Genomic DNA, 13,079 nt, shown 5'->3' on the forward strand with positions numbered 1-13,079 from the left:
TGATATTTTTTTAATCATTATATTTCTCGGTTAACTAGACAACCTCATTAGGCTCAGAGGTCACATGTTGAAGGTCCAACTATGTTGAAAATAGGATGGACAAAAAACCTCATGTGATAAGTTCCTAGGAACAAGGTAACTAGGCAAGTAAATCTTACTCTCCCATATATCACTACAAAAGATAGTGCGTACCATATGAGCCGGTTTATTCACAACGAGAAGATGCTCATCCTCGTAAACAATGTCCAGTGGAATGTCCTCCGGCTCTGCCTTTGCGCTCAACGGCTGCAGCTCCAACATGGTGCAGCTCACCTTGTCCCATCCCTTCACCGTCTGCGAAACCTACTATGTGCAGAAGCGCAAAACAAGCCAGCTTTAGAGAACCATCAAATGCTACCAACACATATCTACAAGGAAACTTGCACTATTTTTTGTATCAGGCAATGCATTGTCTCCTCAGCTATTTAGCATGAAAAATTCTAGTTTCTGATATTAGTTGTGCTTTTATTTATTTTTTAGAGGAAAAGAGCTCACAACCCCGGTTCCATTGCATTACAATGAAACCAAGTTTTTACATATCACCCATTACAGGTCCGTGGAGAAGAGTAGAAAGAACTGCCTCGGCAACACGAGAATGGGAAATGAAGTCTAGCAACCAAAAACACCAACATAAAGAGAAGCATAATAAAAGCCTAAACTAGACAGATAGGAACAATTGACAGCGAAGAGAAGCACACAGTCCAGCAGTCCAGTGCAGTGCAGGCATTAGGTCTTCAGGGACGCGCAACCGCTGCAGGTCCAGAGGCAAATCCGGAGCATCTAAACATTTTCCATCCCGGGTGTGGACAAAGCAGCAACGGGGGATCTCAAGCAAGTTGTTCTAGCTTTTTCGTCAGTTATATCTTTTATGTACAGGAGCACTTATTTTAAGCTTGCAACTTAGCAGATGTGAAATGATGACGAAGCTTTCTAATTGAATTCGGTAGTGATAAAATCTAAACTTCCTAGTTGGGAAGCAGATTAGGTTTAGGCAGTGAATCATCTCTTCATGTCATGTCTAATAATTAATGTTTACATGTTCAAACTATGGGAGATTGAAACTAAAACTTATGTAACTATGAGATGAGATTTTTGTATAATGGAGTGAATTATCTTATCTTCCTTACTAAGAGAACATCTCTTAGCTAAGAGAAGAATTTTTTTTGCTTCTTTCTCTTATAATTCAGAAACTATCCTTCTTCTTTTTTGAAAATTCAGCAACCATCTCATATGTGGTTCATTGCTAAGATATGACCATTATAAGTGCTCTTAGATTTCTTGAAACTACTGAATTGTTCTTCTTTCCAATACATATTTGTGACAATCATACATTCTAGAAACCTTTGTCAACATATTTGTTAGACAATGCACTTAGAGCTCGATCTAGATATTTAAAGTTGGATCTGAACGCATGCAAGTACACTAATACATTGAGTGACACATATTAATCCATAGAAGAATGTGATTTTTGTTTGTTGTTTATTTTTGTATAAAAGAGATTCCATGGGATGAATGCCTTTATTATAAAAAATATATTAAGAGAAAATAACATAACTTTTGACGCACAATATGGTTTTAATTTGAAACAAATGTACTAGTAATGTTAAATATACGAACTGTATATTACTCCCTTCGATCCAAAAATCGTGTTGTGGCTTTAGTTCAGCTTTAGTTTAAATTTGAACTAAAGCCACGACACTTTTTTTGGATCGGAGGGAGTAATATTGAGATATATGAATTATGCTAAATACAATAGAAAACATACTTATTGAAAAATCATTTTAACAAAAATAAATCATAAAAGGTAAAAAGGTACTAAGTAGATCTAGCCACCGGATATACATGTTTCTCCAATGGGGAGAAAAAGAATATTTTTTTTATCCAAACGGTAGCCGCAGCCACAAGACGAGGTACCGTACTAAGTAAATCTAGTATTTGATAGTTTCTTCTTGGGAATCAAAATTAATCTTCAAAATATTTATTATGAATTAAAATCGGCCGATAAAATGGAAGATGTTATTTCTAACATGTTGCTTTCTTAATTGTATAATACATAATCAAAATATTTAAACATAATCGTATACACGCCTTTTTTACTATAAACAGTAGGGTAAAACCCCACTCCAATTTTTATAAATTAAAAGTACTAACAGAGGTTCTTACATGGGTTGAGCTAAGCCAAAATAAAACAAAAGAAAGGAAGGAAAGAAAGAAAACAGAAGAAAAAAAACTAATCTACAAACTACAAAGGAAAAGATTACAACAGATTATCCAACAAAGATTATATATGACAACATATATGTTTTTTATCATGTATCTCAACATATTCAGCTCCAAAAGATAAGTGTCCTTACATTTCTGAAATGATGGTTGTATTTGCTGGAAAATGAGATTATTTCTGGTTATCCAAATAGCCCAGGAAGCAAGAATGATAATTTCCATGAAAAAGGTACTCCCATCTTGTCCTTGATGTCTTCAAAACCCTCCAAAACAGATACGTTTCTGCTCTAGAGGGACAAAAAGAGCCCAATACCTACCAGCAAAAGGGCATCCCAAAAACAAATGACGCAGACTATCTTCCCGTTGCCAGTTTAAAATAGCACAATTGTAGGAGTCCAAGTGAAATTTCTTCTGAGAAGGTTTCTTGTGTTAAGTCATCATGCAGAAACATCCGGAGGAGGACCTTGTGTTTAGGCTGACAGGAGTTGTTCCAAATCCATTGGAAATGAAGAGGTGCTATTTTCACATGAATCATGATCATATCTGCTTTGGCAGAGGAGAATTGATCAGTGCCCCAAATATAGCTCCAAGTATCAGTGCAATCCTTGAATCCAGAGTTCTTTAGAACATCACAAAGAGCATCCACTTGTTTGAATTCCTCGTAAGCTTGGACATATAGTGGCAGGCAAAAAAGATCCTCAGGGGATTCACTTTGTAAGACTCCCTCCAAAGTGATTTGAGTATTTCTGGCAAATGAAAACATATGTGGGAAAATGCTATGAAGACTGCTTGAATTCCAAAGATCAGTCCAAAAAAACAGATTTACCATCGTCTCCCACATGACATCTAGCCAATGATTTATAGAACTCCACCGGTTCCAAATTAACCTTCCACCAAAAGGACCCTTGAGTATGATTCACTACAAAAAAAGACACTTCCGTGATGATACGTGTTTGTCACAGTAGGTCGCGTTTTTTGTCATGCATGTACATCCATGACAAATTTATGACAGAATCAAGATAGTCATACCTGTGCTGTCGTAGAAGTGTTCCATGACATTACCAAAATTATCATCACGGAAGTGTCCACTTCCATGACGATAAATCGCGCGTCACAGAAGTGCTTTCGTCAAGGATGACCGACACGTGGCATGCACCGTAACGGAACGCCGTTAAGCTATCGGGTCGGGTTTTGGATCCGATAACCCATTAACAGCCCCGACCAATGGGGATTTTCCACGTGTAAAATCATCATTGGCTGGAGGAGACACGTGTCAGGTCCGCGTTGGCACAGGTGTCACTCATCCAATGGGCGAGACGCGCCTATGATATGTTGACACGTGGACCAGCCCATCAAGTTTAAATGGGCCGGCCCAACTGAAGGCCCACAAGATTTTGCGAACCATAATGGGCCGGCCCAGCTAAAGGCCCACGAGATTTTGCGGACCATAATGGGCTGGCCCAGCTAAAGGCCCACAAGATTTTGCAGACCATAATGGGCCGGCCCAGGTAAAGGCCCACAAGATTTTTGTGTGCCATAATGGGCCGGCCCAGGTAAAGGCCCACAAGATTCTTGCGGATCATAATGGGCCAGCCCAGCTAAAGGCCCACGAGATTTCGCCGACATTAATGGGCCGGCCCAGCTGTAGGCCCACAAGATTTTGAGGACCCTAGTAGGCCGGCCCATTAACTGGCTGCCATGTTTTGGGCCAAATGCCGGCCCATATTTGATCCGGTCCATTAATGGTCTGCCACGCTCCGGGCCTAATAGTGGTCCATATGAGATCCGGCCCGTTAAAAGCCTACCACGTTCTGGGCTAAATTACGGCCCAGATCAGGTCCGGCCCTTTAAGAGGCTTTGGGCTCAATTATGGCCCATATCAGATTCGGCCCGTCAACTAGACACTATGCTTTTGGGCCCACTTGCTAAAGGCCCACTTAGTAATTCGGCCTGATATTAGTTTTGGCCTGTTAAGGGCCCGTTTAACATTTCGGCCCTATATTAATTTCGGCCTGTTAAAAGCCCGTCATATAGTTGGGCCTAACTACGGCCCGGTTTGCATCCGGCCTGCTCGCAGCCGATATCTGATTGGGCCAAACAAGGACCGAGACAATTTTGGCCTGTTAAAAGCCCGTGATTTGATTCGCACAATCATGGGCCGGGGTTCATTTCGGGCTGCTGCCGGCCCCTGAGCTATTCGGCACATTTCAGGCCCAACCTACATCGTGATTGCATGACGGCCCGATTATGTACCGTAATTTAACAGTTTGGCCGGTTTACTGCGAAGACAGGATATATACAGTAAAATAACTGCAGCATCGTGAATAAGAAAAAACCTAGACTATACAATAAAGAAATTACGGCATATTACATCCACTGGGCATCAAAGTTCGCCACTATGATAATAAAGCACAAGCAGACAGCAGATTACATACACTGGGCATCAAAGATCGCCACCAATGCAAATAAACACGCCGACAAAATAATATACAAAACCGACAGCACTTCAATAGAGTTCAAGAAAGGTTAGCCCTGCTGGGGAGCTGCAGCGCAAGCAGCTGAGCAAGATGATGAGACTGCGCTTGTTCAACACTTATATCTTCCTCACTCTGAAAGATAAACAAGCAGACAGATGACAGGTTTTGCACATAAAAGTATCAGTGCTGACAATTCATCACATTTCTTACTGACGAATAAAGTGACACAGTTTAAAATTGCATTAACACAATATGGTATTGTTCAGGTCAAGACATGGCAGGAAATGACATTGTGAAGGAGTTGGCAGCTTCACGACACCACTGGATTACAGACCAAGAACTCATAAGTATCAATGGTTAGTGTGATGTCAATTTATACCATTTCAGATTGGCAAATAAAGAGACGGTTTAAATAATAGTAGAATGATATGACATTGTTCATAGTTAAGACATTGCAGAATATGACCTTGTGCTATAGTGGGTAGGTTCACCACACCACTGGATTACAGATGAAGAACAGAAGCTTACATGCAGTGCAAAAGAAGATCACTTGCTCTGTATAGTTTAATTTACATGGTATGAAGAAGGAACTTGGTTGTACAACTGAAAACTTAAATTGATAAAGGACAAACTTTTGTTTATGAACTACATAATAAACTTTAAACAACCAATTTGATGCAAACACCAAAAATAAACAGCTATTGCAGTCATGCCTAACCAAATATATACAAGAAAGTTTGAAGGCTTGAGATGGACAAACTTACATTATTGGTGAAGACAGGCTCTATAAAGCCCTTGTCCATGCTGATGGGGGGGCAATTCAAGAAGTTTACCACAGAATCTTCTTCAAAAGCATTGCCTTTATTCTACATTTTGTTAAGAGTAAATATAGATGTGATAATATACAAAAAATGGAGAATATTTAAGATAAGATGAAGAGTGATGCTACATAACCAAGTAGCTATAAATGTAAGTGCAGTGATACAGGAAAAAGGTACAGCCAAGAGCAATGCACAGCTAAACTTCTTCAGTGCCAACCTTATGGTAAGAGTAAATATAGATCTGATGTGTAGAAAATGGAGGGCAAAGGAAAATAAGCTGCAGAGTGATGGTACATGAACAACTACCTATCATTATAAGTACACTGATAAAGGACAACATGTACTTACAAGAATAATGCAGAGCTAAAAAAACATTGGCATTGGATATATTCTACACTAATGTAACCATTCATACAGATCAAATAATTTGGAGCGGACAATTGATAAGCAAGCTATCATGCATACTGATGTCACATAGTGAACCAGGTATGTATGAAAGTACAGTGATACAGGACAACAGGTACTAACAAGAGCAAAGCAGCGGGCAGCATATTTGCGATATCCTGTTGTTCTTGTCAAACCGGAATTCTTCTTCGAGCAGATTTCCTGCAAAAAAGATCCGTAAGGCACATGCGGAAAAGTAGAAGTTCAAATTGTCATGTGATTTCATAGACAGTACCTCATCCTGGGAACGAGACCAGTGCATAACAAGGTTTTTCCATTCAATGTCTTCTAAATTTAGCACAGGAGACTTCACCGAAAATTCGTTTATAGACTTGCCATCAAAGTGTGATTTCCTCAGGTAACACCGATACTGCTGCAATGCTTCCTTGAAAAGCACAAGCAAGCTTTGCTCATCATGACTATCCAGATTGACGCTCGCCTAGTTACAACAATGTAATGTAAATCATTGATGTGTTCAATCAGCAGAAAACAGGAAAATAATAACCATGAATAATAGCACTTACACGTAAGTTGGACAGGAAGATGTGAAAATGGTGTTTGTCTTCACAATAATCTTCCCATGATGGGAATATATGCACGTAGTCCCTAACAACATTGAAAGCATTGTCTTTTAAACTGGGAATAAATGGAATGGGGTTCCAATCTGTAGGAATTGGCCGTCTCTGCAGTTGGGATAGGTCTTCGGCCGGTGGACTTGCTGTACTTTTTGCTGGAGTGGGATTTTTCTGTGGTACAGCTGGTGCTATGGCAAATGAAATCAGTATACCTTTTGCGGGAGTGCAGGTCCTGTGTGGTGGGGCTAGTGGTGTGGCCAGTGAAGTATGGGTACAGTCTGCTGGAGTCGGTCCTACGTTTTGTGTCACTGGTTGTACAGCCAATATAAGTGGGGTGCTGTCTGATTTCTCCGGCACCACCACGTTTTTCAAGGACTTTGCTGGTGCTCCTTCAGGTTCGGCAACCACCCTCTTCCTCTTTGATGTCTGATGCACAAGAACAGCATTTGAGTGGAAAGACATGGTATGATGACAGATGGAATATGTATTGATAATGGATGGGCATGGCATCTCGACATATATGATGAGTAAACTAAGCAGATGGCAGTGCAACAAAGTAGAAGAAATGCAAGACAACATATGCAAGATACCTGCAATCAATAAGACATTGCTAAATTAGAACAGGCACCTTGATGGGGGAACAGGACAGGCCATCTGCCTTTGACTCCTCGAGGTTAGAATAGTCATTAGGATCATATTCTGAACAAGAATCAACAGGTGGGGAGCGTATGAGTTTCATTGCATCTAGAATGGCACTCAATGCCTTGGTGCCAATTTTGTAAGTCATTGCAGTGTTTAGCTTCAAGAGTGGACTGCTGTTAGTGCGACACAAAGCAGCTACACAGATCATAGTGTAGATATAACGGGAAAACCTTAAGCATCAGAGTAAAATCAGCAAAGTGGAACTTGCTGGAATATATGTGCTAGTATTGCCGGTACGGCTAGAAAGGCTTCGGATACCAGCTCTCTTCAAGTGAAGGTGCGGTACTGTTAATATCAGCGTAACTCTCAAAGGCGACACAGCTCCCCGCATTTCCTTGCTATTCTTATAGGATTCAAGTGGGCAGGCCACTACAAATCCTATTCCTATGTTTACAAGATCCTACAAATCAAAGAGGCTCAAAGTGTCCATCACAACCGACCGTATAGACCTCTACACTGCAAATGTCCCTGCTCATCTTCAGTACAAGGAACATACTGTACTACTATCATACTCCCTCCGTTCCAAAATATAAGTCTTGGTAGAGATTTCCACTATGGATCACATACAGATGTATCCAGATACATTTTAGAGTGTAGATTCACTCATTTTGCTCCATATGTAGTCCATGGTGGAATCTATACAAAGACTTGTATTTAGGAACGGAGAGAGTACATATTAAAGAAGAACAGAAGAGGAACATGGTAAAGAAGAGCAAGCAGATTTTGGATAATAAAATGTTGGTTGCACAGTGCCCACACATGATGAACCAGAGCGCATTAAGAATGCAACTCCCAGCTGGATGAAGATCATATGTCTCCTAACCCTTCTTCTTCCTCGTCTCTGATTCTTCCCATACAGAACACCGCACGGGCCGCCGGCCGGACCACCGGCCCCCACCGCCTGTATTCCTCCGCCACCCCCACCCCCACCCCCGCCGAACCCCCACCCGCGTCAAGTTTTCTTCGTTCGGCGAGGCCCCACAACCACCCGAGCCCCTTCGATCTTACCGGCGAACTCCGGCGAGCTCTGAAAAATCGACTGACCCAATTTTGAAATTTAGTCTACTGTGATTTAACTAGTGTGGAATATAAAAGGGGAGAACCATAAGCATTGGGAGTATAGTGTTGAGCGTGCCATGGCGGATCTGAAGGTGCAAACCGGACAAAGGCAACTTCGGAACCAAGACAAGAAATTAGAGTAAAGCAGTGGCGATCTATTTTCTTGCTGCGATAAATAAGTTGAGCAGATACGAAAGAGTACCGCCTCTGGTGCGGCGCCGTGTACGCATCTGCTGAGAATTTGACGATGCTGCGGTAGCGATGGCTGTCGGCGGCGTGGAAGCAGATCTAGGAGGGTAGACGGTGGCGGCGGGGCGCGGTGGACGAGACGGTCGTAGGAGCGGCGCCGGCAAGGTGGACGACGACGGGGATGAAGCGAGAGGACGGGATGCAAGGATCCCGGTCCGAAGCCGTGGATGAGAGAGGTCGATCTCTTGTAATGGACTGCGGCGTCGGGGTATCAGCTCCGGCATGGTGGAGGAGGATGGCGGTGGATGGGGTGGCGGACGGCGGCGCGGACGGAGGAGGGTGGGGTGGAGAGGGTGTTTTGGCGCCCACGGAGTACGAATGGGGAAAAGGGAGGTAGAGAGGAAGGGGGGAACCATGTATTCAGGGCGCGCTTGTCTCAAAAGCGAGGAAATTTACAAACTTAGCCCCCGTTTCAAATTTCTACTACATCACAGCAACATTAGTCGGTTGGGGATAGGACGGTAATCTCGCATACACCGAATATTTGCCGACGAGAGTTTGTTTTTTGCGCCCACCGTGTATGAATATGAATCGGCGAGGGAGTCGATTTCGGCCGAGGACACACTGTGTTTTGGCGCCCACCGTGTATGAATCCGGGTGAGAGGCGGTTACGTCACGTTTGGGTGAAATTACAAACCTACCCCTATCGAAACCTATAGAAATCCAGCAGATAGGCTTTGCGTGGCAGGGATAGGCAGTAGTGATTTCCATCTCGCAGATTTTGGTTTCGGGCGGTTACTGCGACTTTCCCCGCTTCGTTCAAATTTTGCAGAGTGCACGTTTACCGTGCCAACTCAATTCAAATCCCGTTTGTATTCTATTTTTTGGGCGGGATCCATTTTCAATTGGAATTACATTCTATATACATCATTTATATATATATATATATATACTTTCAAAAGCACAACACCATTTATACATAGATATGGTTTACAAATCGCATGATCTCAGATTCATAAGGTTGTATCCATCAATTTGGATTTTCAAATATTTGAAACCACTTTATGTTGAAATCCAATGTATGCATTCCTCGCTAACTGTCTCCAATTAATGTGTGTTTCATGCGGGTTTATTTTACTTCTCAAACATGTATAATGTGTTTCACACACGCAACATATAGTGTAACCCCGTTTAGACATTAATTGCATATAAACCATGCATTGTTTGTAATTGAAGAATCTATGGATCACCAATATTGATAAACTATATAACATTACACGTGTGCCCAAATTCAAATGAATATGCATGTTTGATACACCAATTTGCGTTATGATATTATCGATATCGTGATCTCCAGTTTAAATATTTGAATCCCCTTTAATCCAGATATTCGTCTCATATAGCTATCACTCATGCTTATATAGGACTATCTCTCTGGACCTATACGCGTTCATTGTCTCTCAGGTATCTCTCGTGCTACCTGTATGTCGACAATGATCTTTTATCTTCGTAACACACTGACGGTACTCTCTCCCTCGACCTTCATCACTCTATCTCTCTCTAAGTATATCTCGCTCCCTGCTATGTGTCTCTAACTATGATTCTCCATGTGGAATCTCTTTCTCTCACACAAACACAAAACTTTGTCTCCCGGGGTCTCATTTCTCTCTACTATTCCCATGTGTGCCACTCGCACACCCCTCATACAGAGATGTCTTTTGCTCCTTAGATATGAGAACCTACGACTCTTCCTCTTCAATATCTCTTTCTCACACACAAACACAAACTCTGTCTCCCAGGGTCTCATATTTCTCCATTGTTCTCTTGTATGTCGCTCACACACACCCTTTCTCCCTAGAGATATCTTGTGTTCCCTCGTATGTCTCTCTAGCTATCACTCTCATTGTGAAATATCTTTCTCTCTCGCAGACACAAAACTCCGTCTCTCTGGATCTCATTTCTCTCTGATATCTGTTTGTATGTGACTCACATGCACCCTCTCTCTATCTCTCTCACACCCACACACATAACCCAGCCTTCTGATCCACTCGACTCCTATCTCTAATGCACACTAGCTAGCATCTTTATCTTTCTATTTATCTGTTTCTCCATCAACCTTCTTTCTCGCCCTCACTCTTGATTCCTATCACGCACACTACATATGTTTCTCTCTACATGCAGTCAAGTGCCCTCTCACACACATATATAACTTCACCCTTTGAACCACCCGACGGTCATCTCCAACACCCAAACTAGCGGATGTCCCTCTAGCTAGCATCTCCATCTCTGTATCTATCTGTAGTTTCTCCGTCAACATTTCTTTCTCGCACGGAGTCTTGCTTCCTATCACCCACACTATATATGTCTCTCCATACATATGCATTTATAGGTTGGTCTCTTTTGCACAATCGTTGCGCCTCACTCCCTCCGCTCGCCATAGATGCATGCTCCAGCCCACGCCACTATCTCTTAAAGACAAAAACACATGCTCAATTGTCGGGTCTTCTTCCCTGCATTCTCACATGCATGCATATTGTCATATCGATCCGTCTCCCCCATGTCGTTGATCTTATGACTTATGTCTTCTTTCTTTTATCTCGATCATGCGCGCGCGCACACACACATCCCACGTATACATGTATACCTCTCACACATGCATGTTCAAGGTCTCTATGTCTCCATACATAGTTAATTACCCTCAATCCTAACGCCACATCGTATCGTTCTCCTCTTTTGTGCACATAACTTCTGCCTGGATGGGTAAAACACACACTCACACTTAACAATCTCCTTCTAGCTACCCCCCCGCCTCTCACTCTTCCCCTATATCCCCGAAACCAATAAGACCATCCCTTTGTTTAATTCCCGCCTACATGCACCATCGATATATAGTAGTCTTCCTCGGTGTCTCTCGAACAAACACGTTCTCTCGATGTCGACTCCTCTCACACGCACACACCTTCTCTTCCCTCTCTACAGGCATTTTCTCTCTCGCACCCCATCGTTGGTGGCCTCTGCCATACACATCACCTCTCTATGATGAAGCCATGCACACTAAAATTACATCCGCCACAGAGGACCCCGCGACACACACACACACACACACGCACGCACGCACCCCCCCACACACACACTAAGACTCCATCTCTCTCTCTCACACACACACACAAACACACACACACACACACGCACGCACGCACACCCCCCACACACACTAAGACTCCATCTCTCTCTCTCTTTCTCTCTCTCTCACACACACACACAAACTAAGACTCCATCTCTCTCTCTCTCACACACACACACACACCCCACACACACACTAAGACTCCATCTCACACACACATGCTCTAGGCGGAGCATTTGTTCCTACCACCCTTCATCCAACCTTACCCGTATGATAAACAATCACCTTTATTTACTTGCATAACATGGACAAATTCCACTTTACTTTAGTAGTCAGCAAACTTATCATCTGTACCATTATAAAAAAACGAGTTGGCGGTGATGGTGTGCCTGCCATCTTGTAATACAGACCGTATGATCTATATCTGAGGATAGAAAGCAAACTATGATAATTTTACAAAAGATACCCGCACCTCTCTCCACATCATTATCTCCCGCAACCTCATTGCTTAGCAATTAAAAAAGGAATAAGTCTCTGGAACAATCTTGCATGCATGGTGGCCGCTGCCGCCTGCCGGCGCCGTCCATCCCCATGCCTCCGCCCATTCCGACCACCAGTCACCACCACGCTCCACTCCTCCTCGCCTTATCTCTCATCTTTCATTTTTTTCGATGACATTCTCGAGATACCAGTCTTTTGATAAAATTCTCGAGATATCATTAGTTTTTACACATGGGATTACTCCTGCATGGGTCAATCACAACAGGTGTTCTGTAAAAAATGCGTATTGATGTTCCGTGCAATGCACGAGAATCTTGCTTGTAATTATATAACGCAAATCACGAGCAGGAAGTGACATTTTTTTGACACAACCACGTTAACATGGCCACGTAAATCACTAGCTAAAGTAAATACCATTATACTTATATCCCGATGCAAAAGGTTGAGTACATGTCCGAAGAGTAGAGTCGCACACACGCACTCTGTCTCTCAGAATCTCTCTCACACACACACCAGTTACGTGACGCCCACTTAAGCAGACACGTATGTTACAATTTGTGCACCCGCGGGTACACATGATGCTGCGCATTTATTTAAGCCGGAAGGCGAACCCAAACAGTAGCTGCATTATTCCCCTCCCGCCGCCTCTTCTCTGGTCGCCGTCGCCCGGTAGCCATGGGCCGGCCGAAGGTAACAACATACGCCATACTCCCGCCGGAGTGGCGCTTTAATATGGAAATTTTAGTGGTCAAGCATGCATCTTTTTGTGCTAGCACTCCTATATAAGGGTTGACCGGTCGCTTCCCGCGGACGTGCGCGGGCGGTGGAAGAGGAAGGAGAAGGGAAGCGGGCTGTGGAGTAACTTTTTTACCACAATTTCTTAGGAAACTAAGTGCAATAATTGAGTAGTTTTGCAAACTACCAGTAC

The 13,079-nt window shown here is 42.8% G+C and overlaps 1 pseudogene; it reads right to left on the bottom strand.

Annotated features, from left to right (window-relative positions):
- Positions 1-13,079, bottom strand: part of LOC109786629 (RNA pseudouridine synthase 2, chloroplastic-like) — an 86,030-nt pseudogene that overhangs the window by 2,136 nt on the left and 70,815 nt on the right.

This window comes from Aegilops tauschii, chromosome 7, assembly GCF_002575655.3.
Source record: "Aegilops tauschii subsp. strangulata cultivar AL8/78 chromosome 7, Aet v6.0, whole genome shotgun sequence".
In the NCBI taxonomy this organism is placed as follows: Eukaryota; Viridiplantae; Streptophyta; class Magnoliopsida; order Poales; family Poaceae; genus Aegilops; species Aegilops tauschii.